Raw genomic sequence first — 22,765 nt, 5'->3', positions numbered from 1 at the left:
TTCAGAACTCTGATGTGAAGCTTTGAGCTTTAAAACCCACCAACTCTGCTGATAAATGACGTTCATTAAATGCTCATGTAGAAGAAGCAAGGCAGAACAAACTTTAACACATGGACATGCGTGCTGTAAACACAGGATAGATTGGCCCCTTGGATCAGCCCATTGCCACCCATTACGTGATCACCCTACTCCAGTCAGAGTCAGACCAGTAACTGGTGCAAGCACCGGACCGGATGGAAAATACAACGTGTCTTTGTAATGAGCATGCTCCTGAAACAGCAACAGTGATGTACCACATGGCTGTTTATGTCTTCTAGCTAGGTGTCATTATAAGTAGTCTCAAGTCATATAAATAAAGTTTAGATTACTACCAATAATGTGAAAAATACTCATTGTGCATGCTCTGCATGATCCCTGTGCTATTTGACATTTTGCTAACTAAATGGGACAGTTACTGACTCTGCATAAGAGTTTTGCATTCTTGTGTGGACAGAGCAATTTTGTTAAACATAGGTTGGCAGAGTCTCACTTTTTAAACAATGTGGTAATTAGTAGGGATGAGCATGGTTAATCGGTAAAACAGTTAAAATCGTTTATCAAATTAGCCGGCTTGGGTTTTACAAGTCAGTTAAAATAATTACCATCACTTTTTATGAACACGGGCTTGAAATCCCGAGAGGGACCCAACTGCAGTCAAGATGGCCGACATGGGCCTCACTATACATCCAATTCATGCTGGAAGTCCCACGCGGAAATTTCTTCTTCGAGTTGGACTCAGCTGCCAGTGTTTGTCAGTCTTTTTCGCGCCTAACCCTAACCCTAACCCTTGGTGCTGGATCTCAAATATATCACCTTCCCCACTGCCTTACCCTGAAGCTAACCACTTGGGTTTAAATGCCAAAGCCTAACCTTAGATGTACAGACTTCCGGTTGAGACTTCCGGTATGGATTGGATGTATGTCGGCCATCTTGTCTGCAGCAAGGTACTCTTGGAAATCACGGTCTATAATGCTCTTTTAAAATGTAATTAACCTCCCTCCACTAAAAGCCACATGGCCGCTGCCTTCCTCTCTGGCGCTTCACTGTTCGGAAACATGAGAAGCTCAGCGGTGGCTAAGCTGTTAGCGTGTTGTAGGAAGACCGCGGTACGATAGTTTTCTAAAGTACTACTCACCGGAGGTGAAAAGAGGCCAAATATCAAAGTACGATATTAATCTGCAAAAAAGAATGAAGGTGGGCAGTGCTAGCTTTTAATGCTAGCCACGCTGTAGAGAGTATATCGGGCTAACATCACACCCACTGACACAATCACCCTGTGAGGAATTTGACTGTTTTCTAGGGGGTTTCTCCTCTTTAGACTAGTCGATTAAATGAAATGTAAATGAGCGTTTAGTCAAATAGAGAAATAGACGCTTAGGAACACCCCTAGTAATTAGTCTGTCTTTAAAAGTACTGGACAACATTTAACAGTGGTGGTCGCCATATTGGAAAGGCTGACAGAAAGATGACAGATGGTGAACATGACTGTATCTTCCAAAAGAATTTAAATGCTGGTGTTTACCAGACTTTTTTGCAGCCTTCAGTGGACACTAAAGGAACTGCAGGGTTTTGCACCCTTACATTAGCTTTGTTTTTCAAGCTGGAAGTAGTTTAGTGAAAATAAGTTCAAGCTTAAAAAGGCCAGAGCTGAAAATGCCCGGGTCGCCTCCACAGCTGGAAAAGAGACACACAGAGAGACACTGATTCTCATGCCTCAGTGTTTCTAATAGTAATGTTAAAGACATCTTGGATCAGAGCAGATTTTAAAAGGATTATTTTTGGGTAATTTTTACTTTTGCATGGTTGTATTGGCAGTCTTCCTTTAAGCACAGGATATGAATACTACTTCTTTACTCTTACTGTATTTCCCAGACTGTACATCAACATCCTCACCACCACTCCGGCCTTTTCCGCGCCTACCTTTATCGAGGTGGGGGATCTTTGCAGCTCCCAGCCTGGTCAGCTGTTTCTTTTACTTTCCCCTCATAGTTTAAACTTCAGTTTTATATGCAAAACGTGCGTGAGCCCAAACATGGCACAGCCTGCTGTAAGAACCACCGAGGGGCTTGTGAAGTGAGCACATGGCGGCGGCTCTACAGGAGGCTACAGTGAGGCTGCTGTTTGTGCAGGTGTGCTGCAGTATGACGTCTGATTATGAAATATGCCGCACTTTCGTAGCCTTTGTTTTTGCAACCATTTGGTCCGGTCAAAAAAGCCCCCATTTGAGAGTCAAAGAAAACAGCGTGATTTCCGGCACGGGTCGGTTCTGTGGTTAAACACCCCCCCCCCCCCCAACCCAAACACTCCATCTCCTTCACCTTTTAAAGCTGGAGGGGCTGAAAGCAGAGGGGGTACAGTCAGGGTTTATTTATAGAGGCTACTTTGATGCTGATATTTTCAACATTTAGCTGTCTGACCTCTGCAGAGAGACACCTGAACTCCTCTTCCTCCTCTCACGGCGATAAAGACGTGAAGAGAGAGATTGTTCTGAGCTGTCTCTTTAAATATTCGTCAGAGTCAGACATGGCTTAATTTGACATGAACACTGTTAGGCTGCATGGTCCAGTCATCTGTATGAATACCTCCCTGTAAGTGTTAGCCAATAGCAGCTGAAGACAGTCTATTTCCACTGAAGTGTAGAATAGAAGTCCAGTGTCCAGTAACAGCCCTGCATAGAGAGCAGCTGATTATTTTGACATTTCTATCTTTTTAAGAAACACTAGATGCCATAAAAGATTGATAAACCAGTAAACAATCTCCTTGTATGTGTGGTTAACATGTTGTGTGGAGCGTCTGCATGCTCTGCAGGTGATCAGAGTAATAGTACGGTGGCCCTGAGGGTCAAAGCACAACAGTGCTTCAGTGATCACATTTCAGAAACATTAAAGCATTCCAAAAAACTAAAACAAAACAGTTTACTGAGTGAATGTAGTGCATTAGTTTGTGCTGTTGGCTCACAGCGAGATGGTTCCTGGTTCAAATCCAAGTCAGACAGGCCCTTTCTGTGCAGAGTTTGCATGTTCTCCATGTGCATGCATGGTTGGTACCCCAAAAGCCTCTCAGAGACCAAAGACATGCTTGTTGGTTAATTGATGACTCTAAATTGCCCGTAGGTGTGAGTGTAAACATGAGCGTCTGTCTGTATCTGTAGCCATGTGACTGACTGTGATTGTCCAGAGTGTTTTCGCCTAATGACAGCTGGGATTGTTTGCAGCTCCCACTGCCCCTAAATGGGATAAATGATACAGATGATGGATGGATGGATTTATATTCGACATGCCATTTGGTTCTTTGACCTGCAGGGCCACCATAAGCTTATGAAAGAAAATATGAATTCAAAACCTTTTAACTGATCTATTTAAGGCACTAAGGTGTAACTTTTCAGCCTTGTGTGTCTTATAATAGTGCAGTTGCACTCAGAGTAGAAGTAGAGTTCAGTAGAAGTGGGATGTAGAGGGTTTGTAGCAAGGTCTGCTCTTTCATTATTGGGAGAGTAAATTTTGCAGTGTGAAAGTAACACTTAAACACCATATCCGAATGTTTATGGTCCCACCCCAGATTGATTTTAAATGTACTCTTAGTGTTAAAATGTTAGAGTTAAATTAACTCTTGATAAGTTAAACTTTGAACATTCATTTTCACTGCAGAGTTTTCATCAAATGTAACACTTTTGACTTTATATTGTTCTCTAACAGTGTTGCATTGCAACAGTCTGAGTGTTACTTCCTGCTACGTTAAAGTATATTTTTTATTGCTGCATTAGGCTCAACCTCTCTGAATGTGTTTAAGGGGAGCTTTAGATTATTTGAGTGTAAAATCAACTGTTTATGTATCACCTCAGTAATATCACAAGTCATGGGCATGATTGTGGTCTTATAGGTAAGTATTTTTTACTGCATCATGCTTCTGTCTCTACATATCAGATGCTTAAACTCTACAGACAGGAAGTAACTAACTCAGTAAACAATTTCACCCATAGTGCAAAATTTTAAAAACTTAGACTAAAATTATCCACCAGAAACATGAACAAAGGAATCCCAGCAGTGATTACCGTACAACAGGCATCATTTAAACACATCTAAGCACAATTAAAAACATCTAAAACACATATAAACACTCGGCTTGAGGGCATCATGGGAAATTCTGCAGATTTAAAGTGGCATTAGGCAGAGCTTAGACCAACTGACTTTCTACAGAGTTGAATGGATCAACATTGTCAAATAAAGAGACCCTTTTTCAGCCTCTTGAGGTGGCGGGGGACTAACAACCTGCTGAAGTGTTGGATTTTGGCTGCCCATCTGTCGGCACGGTTGACTTGTGGGGGGAAATAGAAATGGGTTAGAAATTTCTTCACTGAGCTCTGATCATTTCTGTGGGGCCCAAGCATCTTGTGTTAATTCATAAAAACATGTAAACTAAAAGCCATAGAACTGTTCTGTTAGAGAATTCCTCATGCATTAAATCACAGATTCTGTTTACATCCATCAGTCATTAACTGTTAAAAGACGACTGACTCATGCTTCATAAGAGAGCGTTTAGAGGATGGTTACTCCTCAGATTTTTTACAGAATAATAAAAATGAAAAGAAAACATCTTTCTTCCTACAAAAAAGGTCAAGTAGCAAAGAAGTGTAATTTGGCAGCAACAAAAACAACATGTGCTGGTTTACTCCTGTTGATTTTGGCTCAGAGCTCAGCGTGGTTTGTGTAGTCCGACTGTGGTCCTCATGGGAGCTTGTCCTTCCTCTCCTCTCCTCCACCCCCTCTTCTTGCACTTCATGAAGCAGTTAAGTTATTTTACATCATGTCTGCCCCTCACAACAACCCGCCCCCCCTTTCTACAAATCTCTCTTGTCATTATGAAAATAGTGCTCTGCTGCAGCTTTGCACGCCAGCGTCTGGCCGTAGAATGGTCCCTCTGTGGACGTGCATTCGGCCCCCGTTTGTTTTAAAGTGAGCGTTTGGTGGAACAGGAGAAGGACGATGAGTGATTGCTCACAGGTGACGGCAGCACGAGTTCCTTGATAGGTAAGAGCAATTTAACGTGTGACAGGAGAAGTTTCCAGTGTCAGGTGTAATTAGGACAAACGGCCCAGGTCGGGGCTCAGGTGTCGCTGTAAGAAACACCAAAGACTACAAATCCCCGTATTCTGGACTTAAGAATTTAATAACACTCTGGCTTGACTCACATTTTACTGATAAGTAAAAGAAATGATCCAAGACAAACTCTAAGCACACAAGAGTGTGTTATTCTACATGATGAACAGAAGATCGGGGATGGTTGGGGCCTGAAAAGAACACTCATAGTGGAGTTTTATCACAGATATTTACTGGGTGAGTTTCGGACCAGTTTACAGATGTATAACTGAGATGTGTCACGTCGGGCTGGTGTTTTTACACCTGCTCTGTCAATCAGCTAATCTGCAGATTTTAAAGTCTCTGTATCAGCGATAGCTGAGGCCAGAAGCGTTGTGTCTTTATGTTGTCCGTCCATCCACCCATCCTTTTTTCATGGGATGAACTGATGTGACTTTGGAGGTTGTGAGCATCCCTTGCTTTGAATGCACTATCTCAGGATTGCAATGAGGGATTTTCTTCCAACTTTGAACAAATGATCACTTTGACTCAAGGATGATATTGGAGGTCAGAGGTCAACGTCATAAGGCCTCATGATCAGCCTTTGCTTATAACATTTGTACAACAGATAAAACCAAAGCCCAAAGATCAGGCGTGAGCAGCTCTTTTCAAGTCCAGCCACAGATTCTCTTTTGGATTGAGGTCTGGTCTTTGACTCGGCCACTCCAGAACATTCCCCTTGTTGTCCTTAAACTATGTCTGTGTATTTTTCTCTGTATGCTTCGACTCATTTTCTTACTGGAAAATAAATCTTCTCCCAAGCCGTTGTTCTCTGTCAGACTGATTAAGATTGTCCTCCAGGATTCATTTTACCCTCTACCTTTACAAGCCTTCCAGAGCCAGCTGCTAAAAAGCATCCCCACAGCATGATGCTGCCATCACTGTACTTCATAGTGGGGGTGGTGTGTTTGTGGTGATGTGCAGTGTTTGGCGTCTTGTCTGATGACCAAAAAGCTCCATTTTGGCCTCATCAGACCAAAGGGCTTTCTTCCACTTGACCATGGAGTCTCCCACGTGCCTTTTGGTGAACTCTCCCTCTCTCTTTGCCACTCTCCCATAAAGCTTTGACTGGTGAAGAACCCAGCCAACAGTTGTTGTATACAGAGTCTCTCATCTCAGCGTTTAAAGCTTGTAACTCCTTCAGAGTGGTCATGGATGTCTTGGTGGACTCTCTCACTAGTCTCTTTCTTGCACATTCACTCAGTTTGTGAGGACGGCCTGATCTAGGCAGATTTACACATGTGCCATACTCCTTTATTTCTTGATGATGGATTTAACTGAACTCTGGAGATGTTCAGAGCCTTGGAATTTTTTTTGTATCCATCCCCTGACTTAGACTTTTCAATAACCTTTTATCTTGGGGTGTTCTTTTGTCTTCATGGTGTAATGGTAGCAATGAATGCTGATTAACCTGCAATCACTGAGACAAATTCACTGCACTCAGCTGATCCCCATTTCACTATTTACTTTGTGCCAAAGTTTCTCATTTTCCAGGCACTCATTCACAGTCACTAAAATCAACTCTGCAACCCATTTTTGGGTCCCGATCCACCAGCTTGGAGCCACTGGTTTAGAGGAAAGACCTGCACAGAAGGAGATGGCTGGTTGATCTTGAATATCGTTGCATGAAAGATTAAAGCTTAAATCGTTTACATTTCAGAAACTAGAGATGCACCAGCTGTGAAAAGTTGGACCAATGTTTAAAATGAAAATTTAACCAATTAGTTGCACTGATGTTTTCTTCATCACTTCTAGTCCCCCTATGCCAACATTTTCTCTCATATTTGTCCGTAAAAACTGATCATCAGGTCATTCAGTAGGTAGATGTGCATTAAACTTAATTGACACAACAGACAAACACTGTCTGCTGATGCCACATGATTTGCCAATGGTTGCTGTGCATCACTCCATGTTAAACCCTACATTTGTGCATCCCTAACAGAACCTGTAGAGTTTATTGTACTTACTGTTGCAGACCTGAGTGTGCAAAGGCATCATAACATCCTGCACAGCTTTGATGCTGACATTATAAACAGAAAGCATACTAAAAGACAAGGTCTCTCTTTACTGCTTCCAGTAAATCATTAAAGCTAAAACGAAACAATAAAGGAAAGACATTTGAAGCAGACTGTGGAAAGTTACTCAGTCATCTGGTCCTCTTTAATACTTCTGAAATTTTATCTGTCATTTCCTCTCTACAGCCGAGGAATATTCGGGAAATGCCACAAAAACTTGGCGCTCACATGAGACCCAGCCAGCAGAGAGGCATGATCTGACCTGCTTGGTGTGTTTTTCTGTTCTAAATCGATGCAAGCTCCTAATAGTCTTTAATCCCCATCCATCATCTTGGCAGGCCCTTCCCTCCACCTGGCTCAGCGATTGGCTGAAAGCCAGTGGCCAGACAGTACACAGAGTTCACAGGTATTGTGATGTAACAGTGGGAAATCTACCTGAGGGCTCCCCTTTTGTCTCACTTGAGCTGTTTTTGACCTCTGTTAGTCAGCATGCCTTACGTTACTGATTGATATCATCTGTGCACACCCTCAGACCTTTCATTAGCGCTCATGAGGCTCCTTAATGTTTACTCTGTCTGTTCTGACATGTCAGTCACACACAGCAACCACACAGTCAGACTCTGACAAGTGACAGAGGTGGAAAATAGGTTATGCAAACTGGAAATGCAGGTTTGGGTGCTTTCAGCAGCAGCAGCAGTGTGTTAGTGTGTGTGAATGACGGTCCAAAGGCTGGGTGAGTAAGCAGCTCTGTCTCTTTGTCTCTGAGTTCATCACTGACCTCATTCTTTAATTTCCCTGGAAAACAACTTGGTCAGGCTCACATGGGGCCACGATTACCAGGTCTAGACAATGACTGTGAAACCAGCAGGGCCCAGTGGAAACGCTGATTACAGTGAATCCCGCTCTCCTGTCAGCCGCAGCTTTTTGATGTGAGGGATTAAAAAGTTAAGTGGAGCTTTAGGGGAATAAAAACTTCCACTTAGGTTCACAGCAGTGGTTCAGATCCACCTCAGTCCTTCAGAGTTTGGGGTTTGAACCTGAATCAGAACGATTTCTAAGGTTGCAGATCAAAAGTTTAACCACAGTTCAGTTTGATACAGATTCTTCAGACAGCAGTCGGATTCTTATACTGCAGAGTCTGCATGATACTGTGACTATTTTGATTTAATTCATCAGTTCCCTGCAATCAGTTTAAGAGTATGTCCTTGGAATACAATTTATCAGATCACTAAGATCTATTTCAATCATGATTTAACAGATTTAGTCCTCTGTTCATGAGAGAGGGTAAAAAGTATTGATGCACAAACGATGCTGATACCGTTGTTTTTCATTTACATTTACTTACAGGTTTGATTTTTTTAATCTACGCCAGCCACTAAGATCCATTTTATTGTTGAACAACAGTGTATTTCTATTCTTTTTCACTGTAGAGGGGTAAATTCAGCCATAGAAATCCATTTTATAACATTTTTTTAAACACATTTCCCAATAAAAGATACTTTCCTTTTTTAAAGAAACTGCTGCATAGCCTCATTAGCTTCTTATCCAGGATGTAGGAAGCAGCTTTGTCTCCAGCACCAATGGCTGACATGTTGATCAGTTGCACTTAAAGCTGCACTCATGCGCCTTGTTTCAGAGTCCTGCAAGAGTCCAAATTTGCAAACCTGCCTCCGCCCTCTTTGTATAGCTCAGAACCGAGACCCAACCCGCAATTATTGTCATTTAATACAAGCAAAGCTTTCATTACATGAAAAGAAACGGCTCGGACGGAGGCAGAGAACGAGATGGAGATCACATGTAAATTAATATTTATCATAATCTGATGTTTATAAATCATTTCAGTGAGTAGAATTGAAAGAAACGTAAGCAGAGAAAAAGTCATTGCAACAACTGAAGAACTATCCTGGAAACGTTTCAGAATAAAAGCATCATGTGAAAACGCAAGCAGTCTCACAGCAAGAAAAGTGATCAGGCTTTTATTTTGAAAAGTGCATTAGAAGAGTATCATACCTGTCATTTCAGCCTGATTTAAGTGGACGTTCAGTGGCAACAACACTACACACCTGCATTTTTGCTTATTTTAACCAGTGCATGTTTTTCCCATTTGTCCTGGCTGCCTCCTTTAGGAAGTCTAACTGGGAGGAGAGCCGGACCTCATTGTAGGGATTTTATATCTCTTGTGGCCTGGGACCACTTCAGGATCCCTCAGTAGGAGCTGTGTTAGCTTGCTTAGCCAGAATGCATTGACAGAGTCCTGAGTGCTTTCTTTGCTTTAGATGAGACTGAGTCCATAACAAATTCTCTTACATAGCAAAAAAAAAAAAAAAAAAAAAAAAAAATCACCAAGTCTCTCTTTTAAAGTCCTTTTAGCAGTTTTCAGCCAAAAATTGTGCTTTTCAAAAAATCTGACAAGCTTAGCTCTCCCTCAGCTGCTTCCTTCATACATATAAAACATTAAATAAGACTGTTCATTCAATGTGCTCATCAGAAATAACTGTTGACTGCTTCTGCTGGCAGCAGGCTAGCTGGATAAGCTAAAAATACATCTAACAGGAGGCTAAAGACATTTTTTTCAACTGAAATAGTTGATGAAATATGCTTTTTGCAAAGTTAGGATTCGGTAATAGATGGTATTTTATGCTAACTGCATGGAGGAAATTCACCAGAAAACAGAAGAAAAAGTTCCTGCTGTAGTCAGAATAGACACAGCCTCAGTCATTAAACCAGTTTTCAGGAATGTGTTTCCTCTGGGTGACTTTTGTTTTCAGTCTTTGATTGTTATAATGATTTTTTAATTATTTTGTTTGCCTGTTATGGGAAAGAAGACTTAGTTGCCGACAGAAAAAATGTTTTTTGCACCTGAAACTTGAATGTCAATCTTTGAAAGGCCAAAATCCCATGAGAGTTTAGTGAGAGGATTTACTGAGGTGACACCAAGTTCAAAGGCTTGAACTCCTACCTGTCACTGAACACGACCAAACCCCCAATTATGCATAACTTTACACCTTTCTATGATTTATACTGCTGGGTTGTTTAACCAGCGGTAAAGAGAGTCCTCTTTAGAGTCAGACTCTAGTGGTCATTAGAGGAACTGCACTTTTGAATACTTCCGCAATACCTAGAGTTTGCATGATAGGGACAGAAGACCCCCTCCTTAGGTGAAATGTTGGTTTATCCAAAGAGTTTTAGTACTGCTGATTAGATCAAATTGTGAGAATCAAACAGTCCTTCATGCATGTGCAGTAAATGTTTGCCACAAACATAGCCAAGTTTAAAGTTTTTGTTTATGCACAGTAAAGTACACAACATCCCAGTTTTATTTTGGATGCTAACATTATTTTAAACTTTTAACTTTTAAATTATTTGACAAGAACTAAACCCTACCATGGTCTAAATGATCCCCTTTAGAAGGGAATATTCTCAATTTAACCCATTTGTTTACTTATAATTCAATAAAAGGAAGAATGATAATCTATTATACCAACGTTTATGTTGAACTTAATACTTACTTAGTATTTCACTTGCATATTTTTTTTTATCTTTTCCTTTTATTTTTCCTTTTTCATTGACTCTGGGGTTATAAATGTCTGGTCCTGTGTAGCTGTTGATAGACAAAGCCTGACTGGTGCTCCAGAGGTCACAGGGTCACAGCGTTTTGGGCGGACACGCCCCCTTATTTCCCTCCTCTGCTGTCCAGCAGGTGCCACAATCTGACCTTGACTGGGAATCTTTGGATTCTGGGAATGTGAGCGTATGATCGCTGCTCCTCTGGGACGGTGTGAGGCCAGTCTGTGTCAGCGTGGCTGTGATCTCTGCAGGACGGGGGGGACTGAGGGTGACATACTGAGCCAGACTGGACAGCAGGCCACTTTCCAACGCACGCCCGTCGCCTTTGATATCTGCTCATCCCCGCTTCCTCGACAGTTGGCTTCTCACTACATCCTCGCCTGTCCCCCTGTACACCGTCAGACCACCCATATCTGAAAAAATGTCCTGCCAGGTTTGAGTTTTCTCAAGAATGCAGACCATCTGAGCCCCCCTCAGCCCATCTGGACCCCTCTTAACCTGGGAACCTCTGCAGTGATATGTTTATTGGTGTGTGGCCTTGTCATTGGGGACCTATGAGAGCCTCTGAAAGCTAATTCCAAAGTCTCAATATCAACTAAAGAAATTTCACATGTGCTCACTTGTGCCATGCGGCACAGAGTCGATAAAATCCTCAGAGATTAATTTACACTCGCCTGGCATGAAAGGAATTTATTCAAGTCAGAATCCGTGCTAACATGAATGATAGGATGGAGGGTTTTCTGCTTAGTTTCCTGTTTGGCAAACAGCAAAGACTGAGGAAATAAAGGTTGATGACGGATCAGTTTAAGGAGGGTTAAAGGTACTTTCTCAGTTCACTGTTACTCATTCAGGACAAAGTCTTCCAGCCTTTGTGTTTATTCAGACCAACGGCAGGCGATTGGCTTTGATATGGAGAGCTTCGATAGAGTTTATAGAGTTTGTCGGAGCAGATGTGAAATGTTGGGGGCTGTTAAAGGCAAAGATAAAGGTTGAAGTGGCTGTTTGAGCAGATAAGGTGGTGAGGAAGGAGGGAACGAAGACTGTTTTCTGACGCAACCAAAGTGGACTGTTTGGCTCTTTAGACAGGAGCTGCACCTGTCTGTGTCACTGTGTCGCTCTTGTTTCTGCCGTATGTGTGTGTGAGTTAATCAGTGGTACGTGACAGGGCAGTTTGTCTGATAGAGACGGCCTTTACTTTGACTTATCTCTGACATTAATGAGTTTAGGACAGAAATACACGATGTTCTTGATCAGTTGTTGTTTAGTAGAACACATTAAAAGGAGTGGAGGAAGTGTTTGTTGAAATGTATGATTTATATCAATATGGTAAACACAGAAAAATTATAAATTATTACAACTCAGGTTACCCTCTTTATGGTGTTTGTTATTCTATGCTGCACTTCTACTGTATAAAGTATGGACGTAGTCTCAGTTACATCACCCATTAGTCTCTGAAGTGTTGTAATGAAGTCCAACAACAGCAGCTACTATACTGGAAAAGCTTTATCACCAAGTATATCAGCTGGAGCATGAACCCTCTGATACAGATGTGGTGTAGGACAAGAAGAGACGTGTTATTCAAAGTAAGACCTTTTGAAGCATAAGTCACAGCCACTTACTTTTTTCCACTTTAAAATCTCTCTGTTTCACCGTTCTAACAACGCTATCCAAGCCTTCGTAGCTCTTACTTTTGCTATTGTTTTTTTTAGCAAACCTGGAAGCGGGGCAGCTTTCCAGGGTCTTGAAAAATTGAATCCACACCACTAACTCTGACATTGAACACCTTTTTATCCATTATTTGATCAATTTCTGATTTTCTCGCTGCTAGCTCAGTATTATTTTATTATATTATATTATATTATATTATATTATATTTTATTTAGGGCTGTTAACATTAACGTGTTAACGCTTGTGATGACTCATGAAACCTTATGTGCCTGGAGGTGAAGAGGTGAGAAGCGGATCAGACACAGCCAGCAGTAGTGAGTCAGGAGACAGACCCAGGTCTGCTTAATGGCAATTTTCTTTTTAAAAAGCTGGAGAATGTTAGTTAAGATAAAACCAAAATTTGTGGGTACATGCTGCAGTGATGGACTGTCTTTACACCGAAGCACAACGAGTCTTAAGTTCCACCTTCGTGCAAAGCACATCTTTACTAATGTTAGCAAAGAACAACAACACGGGATCAAGCCATGGTCATACCACTCTCTTCATCTGCTTCAGGACAGTTTTCTTCTTCAGCTGCTCAGATAAATGCTGAAATGTGCTCCAGAACTTTGAGCAAGTCCTGTTTGTTAACAATATTAATCCAGTGTAGAAATCCGCGGTAGAATTGTTGAGTTAATAAGCAAACTTTACGAGCTGAAGACGGAAAGTATGATGCATTCGGGTAAGGCCGGCCTTACGATTTTAAAATCGTGAGAGACCACAGACTTAAGGACAATTTCCAAAGATTTTTCATCTTTAGTACTCCAAACGCACACACTAGACGACTCAGCCAGACTGTCAGATCACTAGAGACCACACACCTGCCGACCTGCCTACGACCTCGTGTGATCAGGTGACTTCAGAAAAAAACAACAACACGGATGTCTGTCGATACCGTCTTGCTGTCTCTCCACAACAGGCTGCCCTGGCATGCGTTACAAGTACAGTAAGAATCATAAAACATGGGAAAGACTCGGGATGAAATCATGGCTGAAATTAAGGTACAGCTGTGTTTATGGTTGTGAGTGGTGAGAGTATGTATGATCTGGCTGTGACGCTACCCGGTCTGCTCTCGTTGGTTGTTGTGGGTACTTCGTCAGCGGCACTACGACCTACAATCGTAAATATCAAACGTGCTTGATATTTACGATTCGGGATTTGGAGGCTGTGACCCGATTTGGAGCAGTAAAACAACCGTGTTGACACCACACCCATGAGGATTCTTCAGACAAATAGTCATTTGCGATGAGGCTCCTCTCGGGATACGCCCCCACGATCGTCAGAGAAGGCAAATCTTGCCCCGAATTGGGCCTAAAATCCTGTAGTGTGTGGCCGGCCTTACCTCAGTAAATTAGACGACTGTATTCTATGTATTGATGTGTTCAAATGTCACGTAAAAATGGGAAATTTAGTTTTTGATGAGAAACTTCAATAAATGCAGTGTGAATGTGTGTTTACTAGTATATTTGAGGGATATACAACAGATGTGACAGACTGAATCATAGCTTTTTAACTCAAACACTACTCAGCTAAGATCACTTGTAGTTTAAATATTTGACCTTATTTTGTCTTTCCACCAAACTATAGAAAGTATGGATAGTGGTACTGATCAGGACTCAGATCAGCACTTTCACTGTGCTGTTCATAGAATTAAAATAATAAAAATAAAACACTTGACAATAACAACCTTTAAAAATCTGAAAACATAATATACTAATCACTATTTTAAAAAATGCTGTGATTAATCATGATTAATCACAGCGTAGTAACAGCTCTAATTATATTATGTTATAAGTTATATTATAGCATTGTTACCTCTGATACTTTTTCTACTACTACATAAATATTAATGTGGTATTATAATAAAAGTAATAATAATAATAATAATAATAATAATAATAATAATAATAATGAAGAAGAAGAAGAACTAGAAAAGCAGTCGGAGAGCTTAGACCTTTGCCATCAGCCCTATCTCCCAATAGTAAAGAATCCCTTAAAAAATTCCTGGATCCAGACGGTGATCCAGATCACTTCCAAAAGCTAATCAGTTCTTCCTTAAGCCATTTTTGACATTTCCTGAAAATTTCATCAAAATCCGTCTGTGACTTTTTGAGTTATGTTGCTAACAAACAATCTAACAGACTAACTAATAACAAACCCTGATGATCACATAACCTCCTTGGCGGAGGTAATGATAATACTGTAAAATACTAGACTATATCTGTCTATTTATCTATAAAGATGTGTATTATTTGGGGTTTTTCTGATACTGGTGCTTAATCAGCACTTTTTAAACTGTGCCAAAATTGATATTTCTACGAGGGAAAGAGTGTTTTAAAGTCAGCTGCTTAATAAAATCTGTTGTGGTATCATCAATAATTCAGAAATAAATGCTACTAGAACATACGAGTTAAGAAAACGGTTCTAGGTTTACATAACCTCTTTAATAACTTAACTCATTATAACATCTCATCCTTTAACACTGTCCCATGTTCATGTCATATCAGTGCGGTGTCCATAATTGGCTGCTGGTAAATGTATTATGGCACTTCATATCAACACGTCTCACCTTAATCGTCTTTATTACTCAGAATCATAAATGTAAATACCTTCTCTTTATTTTTTATTTTAGTTTATTTTGATTCCTGTTCTTATTTGAATATTTTCATATTTTTATTCCCGTTCTTTTCTTGTGTTGCTGTGATGAAGAATTCTCTTCTGTGGATCAATTAAGTATTATCTTATCTTACATGTTTAACCCTCCACCTTTTCTCATGAATCATTAATAGATAATAATCCATCTCCCTGATTGAAATAAAACAGGCTGACCTATTTGAAACTGGAGTTTGATTCATGAAAAACTGTTATATAACTTCAGTTCATGCCTGCAGGGTGTCTGAAACTAGCATGTTCCTGTGCAAACATATAAAGAGCATATTATGCCAATTTAAATCATTGATTACACCTCATGAAGTCTATTCTTCTCACTCATTTTCCTTCCACCATGCTTTCTCTTTATACATCTCTAAAAACAACAGGATCCACAAATCATTCAAAGAAAATAAGCTTTTTATCTTTGTCAGAGTTTCTTGATTGTCACGTGATTTCATTGACAAAGCCCTCCATCCAAACACAGACATAAAGGAAGAAGGGTAAATAAAGGTATTATATCACCAGCCTTATCTCGCAGACATTTAATGAGTGTGAGTCAGAGGTCATTTACTCAGATAAAGACTCTTAGACTGGGTGTCAGTTGTTTTGTTGTGGCTGAGTGTTTGACTCATAGAGAAGAAAATCTTCTTATCAGTCTCTCTCAGTATCACGCCACATTCATACGAGTGCTTTTACTAAAGAACAGACCAACTTTCCAGAAGTCTCCAGACTCAGGCAGAGTTCATAGTCAACTGTCTAAAACCCCCACAGACACTGTGGGACATTTATGTGGTTGTTCAGACTGTGTGTTGCATTCGTGAATGATTCAGGACAGTGTTAATTTTGTCGACTGAAACTGTGACTAAAAAAGTCGTTGACAGCCTTTTTTTCCATGACAAAAACTAGACTAATTCTAACAAAAGTAGATCTGTGATGACTAAAACTGACAAAACTAAGTTTAGTTTTCGTCAAGATGGCTAAAACTAAAAGAAAATGTAATTTAGTTTTGTTGGACATTCAAAATCTCTTATATTTCTCCACTGTAGCTAAATCTATCAAAATGCAATGCACCTGTAGCTATTCTGTCTCTCAGCTGTAGAAAGCAGGGACCCCAGGTCTAGCAGAGTGCAAAGAACACACTACCATGACTAGGTACCAGATTTAGGCAAAAAAATAAATGCTTGGACTAAAAGTAAACACTAAAATGTGAACTTTGTATGGACTAAAACTAGACTAAAATGTTTTGAGTTTTCGTCAGCTGAAACTAGAGTAAAACTAAAAAGGGTAGAAATGACTAAAATGTGACTAAAACTAAAATACATTTCATTTAAAGATTAAAACTAAAACTAAAATTTATATTAAAAAAAATAGCTGCCAAAATACAGCAGGAAATCTGCAGTAGTTTATGATAAAATCTTATCAGGGTGTTACTACTCTGAAAGTTATCTTTCACAAGAGTTATCTGATCTCTTTGTCTTGCTGGGATTATTGCCAGATTTACAGAGCAAACTCAGAACTCAGGCAACAACGTAATCCACCAGAGAGATATGGAAGTGAGTGTTTTTTATTGGTGAGTGAGGAGTTGCATCTGGAGCATGTTGTCAATACAAGCTGGATTTGCATACGCAAGATGTGCTACATGAATGTAAAATGTGTAAATATTAACTATTTCCAACTTTTCTGAATATCTTTTGATCAAATGTGAATCTGAATCAAATGGATTCAGGGAATTAGTGGTGATACTGAGCCCTAGATGTAGCATGAAAGAGGAGCTGGGGTGGAGGAGGGTTGCAAAAAGAAGCTTGCAGAGGGAGCAGCAAAGTATAGCTAGGCTAGAACAGCTTAAATGTAAGCCATCACCTGATGGGGGTTTGAGTGAGATCAGCTGATCTCAGTTATATGGCAGCCCTCGACTCCATTGCTTGCCTGAACTATAAGCTTGATTTTTTTAGGACTGAAATGTGTTAATATGTTCATCCTTGTTCATGTCAGCTGAAAAGAAAACAGCATATTAGATAATGAATCACTTTTATATAATACATTCAACTGTCAGCAGTTTTTATCCAGTTTAATCCAGCCAGCTTCATGTTTGTTTATGGGTTAACTGTCAGTCCTGTATACAGCAGGCGTGGTGTCTCCTCTAGAATTTAAACAATGATACTGCAGCTACATCATTTCCTGTTTAAAGGAACTTTTTTCATTTGTAACCTCACTGTAATCATCTCATCCAAACCTGACACACAAACCGGTATGAAAACATATTTGCATATCTGTACTCATAAAAACACACCCAGCATGTGACTGTGCAGGAACAGAATCTAAACATTGATCTACACAGCAGCATATTAATAACTTTGAGCTCTTCATAGTTCTGAGAATCAGGATCAGCATCCAAGAAAGCAACCACCGAGAGAAAAGAGGCAATTTGTACATTAATCTTGCCAGAAAGATCTGTCTTCAGTCCTGGGTTGATGAAATAAATCTCAGTATATCCTGGATTATTTTAAAGAAAAAAATGTAAAAATAACAATCTCTCCTGTTAAATTCCCCCTCACCACGCTCACACACCCACACACTCCTGCTGTGGCCTAATAGTGGTTTTAAAAGCCTTTTTTATAATAACACTCACTCCACAGCTCGCTCACAAAGCTGGCACATTCAAGCTTGTGATTGAGTCAATGAGACCATTATGTTTCCCAGACTGCAGCCAAAGCAGTAACCTGCTACTCTGAAAAAATACCCGCAGAGCTCAGGAGCCCATCGAAAACAGAGGAACATAAAAATCAATTTCAGAACAGCAGCATCAGAGCGTGAGGTGAAGTATGATGACTCGGACTGATGCTACTTTGTTTTCGAGGTCAGACTCATTCATGACTAGAAACATAAAAAAACATACTTTAGAAGAACCAGGCTTTTGTGGTTTTAAAAACAGTCATGATGAAGGTATAAGACCAAGCAGCAGTCTGAAAATTAAGCTGATGCAGAATCACCAGAGGTTGGCTCCAAAGGCATGTCACGGCCTATTAGGTTCATTGCTAAAATCCCCAAGTCTTACTAAAATTAACATAATTACAGTGTAGAAATAAATGATTTTTTTCTTAAAGGCTTATTTCTCTGTTCATGACAACTGTATGGACAGTGAATTTTGAGAATCTCTTCGTGGCCGTGGTTTTACTGCTAAATATTAAAATAACAATAATACAGGGGGCTGCATCACAGGCTCTCTATCTCTGTCTCTATGCTCTATTTGGGACCCTCACAAAGGGTAAAGGGTAAACGACAGCATTCAAGCGAGTAGTAATAAATGATAGTAACTGGATTAAAATGGATAAAAAGACATTCAGTATGGGATTTACTGGCGTAGATTCAATCTTTTAAAGTCACAAAAATGTCACACGAGCTCCAGGCTCACTGAAAATGCTGCCTCAAGGGATTCAAAGGCATAAATAGCATCAATGGGAAAACACAACGGCTAGCTTCAAGAGTAAAAACAAGTATGAAGCAACACATTATGGCTCTTAAGTTATTGTTATCCTTTGATTCTTCTTTGCTGCTCTAAAAACAGTAGCCTGTACATGCAGTGCTTACCGGCAGCAAAGAAGAATTGGTTTCCGGTTTATAATGCTAATATTCAGCATGGCTAAACCGAGCAAATTATAAAGTTGAACCAAACGGTGTCTGATCAGTGCAAAAACGCGTGTACTCGCCGATACCAATACCTGCATTTTAAGCAGTATCAGATGTATTTCCCATACTGGTATCGGAATCAGAACAACTCTGATTTTAATACCACAGCCTACCTGAATATTGTTGCTGGTCCTTTATGACCACAGTGTCTCCATCTTCTGATGGCTACTTCCAGCAGGATAATGCACCAAAGCTCAAATCATCTCAAACTTCTTTCTTGAACATGATAATGAGTTCACTGTACTCCAGTGGCCTCCACAGTCACCATATCTCAATCCTATGGAGCACCTTTGGGATGTGATGGAACGGGAGATCCACATCATGGATGCTAAGCGACAAATCTGCGGCTACTTTGTGATGCTATCATGTCAATATGGACCAAAATCTTTGAGGAATGTTTCCAACACCTTGTTGAAACTATGCCACGAAATATTAACTCTTTCATCCCTTGGCCCTTTTTTCTGTGTTTAAGCTTGAAAATGACATACCCAAATACAACTGAGTATTTCACTGCAACTACAAAGTCTACATGAATAAGCTTGAAATAATGTAAAAGTATTGAGGGCTCCTTGTTTGCAGTAAAGTAGGTAAAGTATAGTAAAGTAAAGTAGTAAAGTATCCCGTTTGGGGTCGCTGGGGTGCTAAAACCTATCCCAGCTGTCATTGAAGGGTACACCTTGGACTGGTCACCAGTCAATCACAGGGCGATTAAAGAGACAACCAGGCACATTCACACTTGCACCTACGGTCAATTTAGAGTCACCATTTAACCTGATGAGCATGTCCTTGGTAGCATGTCTGCCCTGATCGGGAAGTGAACCAGCAACATTCTTGCTGTGAGGCTGTCACTGTGTTGCTGTGAGGCCCAGGTAGTGCAATGCAATGCACATTTTCTCTAAATGGTAAGCAGGGCATTTAACATTCACAGTCCCTGTATACAGACTGCACATCTCTGTATAGAATAAGATTAGTTTTTCATTTATATGACAAAATATGCTTACTGGATTACACAATGACACATTCAAGAGTACTCCTTCTGTTTTCAATATCTCATTCAACTGAAAGTCACCATTAACAGATTGTTATTTTAAACCATAGCACCGGTGTTTGAGAGCATTAGTTTTAGCCCGTTCTTCTTCTGTTGCAAACAAGATGTTGCTATGGAAAATTCTCTGTTTCATGCTGCGTTAACTGATTTGCAGGAATTCAGTTTTGTCATTTTTTTATACAAAGATTACTGCAGGGAATACGTGGGCCAGAGTGTTTATCCAACTGTGGCATCCAGTCAGAAACATGTCCCTCGGCCTGGACAGACATTGTGACATCAGTGGAAGAAGGAATATAATATCCCAGTTATCAGAATGATCTTTGCTTTTATTAGAGGGAAGTAAAAGAAGAGATAAACATCACGTTTCTTAGATCTATTATGGGCTAAATTGTCTTTAATGTCAATAATGTTGACTTCATTTTTTTTTCCTATTCCAGATCCTCAGGCTTTAGAATTTTGCTATAATCCTATAAATCTTTTATGTGAAGGTCTTAGGCACAAATAAACATTTTTATACCACTAGAATTATTCTTAGATTTTTACATCCAGTGAGCTGACTGTACATTACACTCCTTCTCACATGGTCAGCTGCAGGGTGGAGGAACAGTCTCAGGTAGATTAGGTGTCATTTACATCTATAACCAGGTCATAACCTAGTTGATGTCTTTATGAAATAATGTGCTGCACTGCAGGGCGAGTACATGTGAAGAGTATAGAGTGGCAGGGTGTGGAAACCTGTCGGGGACTTAAACCTGACCGTGTCTTTTTATACACATTAGTGTCTTTGATTACAGAACAGAGGGCTGTATAATTTGAGTCATCACAGAAAGAGTGACTGGAGAGTGCAGGAGGGCACAGTGTTACTGTACTGTGGGAAAGCAGTGTGATTTAAGCCTGTAGTTGAGTTGTGCACCAGCAGGGGGCAGTAGAATAGTTCCCACAGGATTAATGGGGCCCTCACAGTCAGGATGCAGGTCACACTTCTAGTTATCTCCCCCGTTTCCTCTCCTTTTCTCCCTCTGTCTTTGCTTTCTTGCTCTCATCTCATCTGTTCTAATCATAACCAGCCCCTCTCTCTCTCTCTCTCTACTTCCTGCCTCGATCATAAAGCGCACAGTTGAGATATTTTCAGAACTACCACCTCCACTTCTAACCTGTGCATGTTTGCAGGCCCACTTGTGAGGTCGGCATGTTTCGAATGGAAGAAGTGAGTGGAGTACAGTAGACCGATAGGTGGGAGGGACAGATCACAGGAGCCGCTGAGAGATGCACCAGAGAGAAGGAGGATATACTGTGTGTGGTGGGAGCCAGCGTGGGCTGTAGGTGAAACCAGGTGGTCTGTTGACTTTGAAACACAAGATCCCATAGCGAGGTGAGCGTCCAGAGCCCAAACGTCTGGCCAGAGCTGTCGTTTTTCTCTCTGTGAGAGCTGCTGCGGTCTAGGGAAGCTGAAACGTGTGATGGGAGAGGAATTTGTCTGCGTTCAGTTGTGGTCATTTACGAGGAGAAGGGTGTGAGTGTTTGTGGGTCTTTGTGCGAGCCTGCTGTTGTGTAATATGTGCTATTAAGCCTTGAGATTTGGTGTCAGCAGTAGAGTGGACAAAGTACACCAACAAACAATGTAAAAATACTTCCTCGTTTAAAGTGAAAGTCTTGCATTCCTAATCAGATTTAGTCTGAGAACAGCAGCTTTATCAGTAAATGAATTATAAATGTAGACTTTTTAAATCACATAAGGACTCTGACAATGTTATATAATATAGTTCAGTGATCAATGATTAATACTGATGCAATAATACATGAGCAGTATTAGAAAGAGGGCCGTTACTGGACTCTGAAAAACAGAAATATAGCAGAATAGACTCCATTGTCTAATCTCATTTTTACCCAGTGAATAGCATGAGTGGATTACATGGTTGCTTCTTCTTCTTTCTTCTTGGCAGATTTGCAAAACAGTTGTGTGCATACTGCCACCTACTGTAATAGACTTTGCGCATGCACACATGTGCTTGGGTAGGGAGGGGAAATCATGTTCTTGCACAGTACAGAAAAAATGGTGCCTAATGTGAAAAAGGCAGCTTCCAGGGGAAAACAAAGTCAAACTGGTTTTCCAGTTGTGGTAAATTTTAGCACTGCTAGCACCACCAACATCCAGTCCACCTCTCAGGTTAATGTACACTGACCTGTGCTGGTTGCATTGTGCTCCAGTCCAGTGGTTGTATGCCTGTTTAACCAGACACAACCTAGAACAAGCTGATCTCCATTTTTTGGATCAAAATACTCCCAAAGCATTCCTGACTATGATATGACATCCATGAACTACAGTCATTCAGATGTGGCTGGTGGGATAATAGTCATTAATGCCGTTTTCCCACCAGATAGTCTTGGGGGTCTTGGTTAGGTTCAGGCTCAAAGTGAGGTTTTGGTTCACTTTCACATTGCACTTGGTCAAATGGACCAAACCGTCTGGAAAATCTAGCAGTTAAACATTTGTGGCGCTGCCGTCTCAAACAGCTGTGATGAAGAAAAGGAGACAAAGAAGAAGATGAAACCGGAAATCCTTCTCCTTCTGAAGGTTTTTTAAAATGTTCTTTTACCACACAAACAATGAAAAAACACCATCTTTGTGCTTTCTTGGAATTTCTGCTACTGCTTTGGTGTCAGTTTGAGGAGCAAGCTGTCCAGCATGTTGTTCCTTACAAGAGACAAACCAGTTGGTACCAAAGAAGAAGACGAGACAAAATGAGAGTGAGGGACTATGACATGTTGCTATGGTTACACAGATGCGAAGCAAGGTACTGACATGTATTCAAGTTAGTTGGCTGATCGTGCACATCCTTACCTAATGTTCAGCTGGTTATGTTTGATGGTTCCCAACCTAGGGGTCAAAGACCAAAGACTTTACCAATCATAGA

Source organism: Cheilinus undulatus, linkage group 18 (genome assembly GCF_018320785.1).
Source record: "Cheilinus undulatus linkage group 18, ASM1832078v1, whole genome shotgun sequence".
In the NCBI taxonomy this organism is placed as follows: domain Eukaryota; kingdom Metazoa; phylum Chordata; class Actinopteri; order Labriformes; family Labridae; genus Cheilinus; species Cheilinus undulatus.
This window is presented reverse-complemented; position numbering follows the sequence as displayed.